At 34.8% G+C, this 400-nt stretch overlaps 1 protein-coding gene across 1 annotated transcript in view; it reads left to right on the forward strand.

Annotated features, from left to right (window-relative positions):
* The window catches only part of LOC119586599 (cyclic nucleotide-gated cation channel alpha-3-like), a 14104-nt gene that overhangs the window by 12865 nt on the left and 839 nt on the right, over window positions 1-400 (forward strand). The window lies entirely within an intron of this gene.

The raw sequence follows: 400 nt of genomic DNA on the forward strand, positions 1-400 counted from the left end.
GCAAAATAATTCAACTTTGGGTTTGTTCTTGGGAAAAACAAGAAAATGTGAACAACTCTACAATACTGATTTATATCAGTCTATATATATAACACCTTGTCTTGTTCGTGGAGCAATCTAAGCCTCCAGTACCAATACCCATATTTACAAAAGGGTATATATTTTTATGGCTGTGCAATTTTCCGGTTATGAAAAGAAAAAAATACTGACATACGAAGACGGTTACAACGCGATGCAATATTCGATGAGTGGAAGCGGAAGGGATTCATTCGTTCATTTAATGCTGATTCGATCTCTGACATATGTTTGGCGTTGGTGTACATTATATGATATGTTTGGAATCATCAATAAAAATACCATTTGAATGGGTGTTGATAGTGTTCCCTCTGAATATTCTTCA

The sequence above is a fragment of the Penaeus monodon genome, chromosome 21 (assembly GCF_015228065.2).
Source record: "Penaeus monodon isolate SGIC_2016 chromosome 21, NSTDA_Pmon_1, whole genome shotgun sequence".
NCBI lineage: Eukaryota > Metazoa > Arthropoda > Malacostraca > Decapoda > Penaeidae > Penaeus > Penaeus monodon.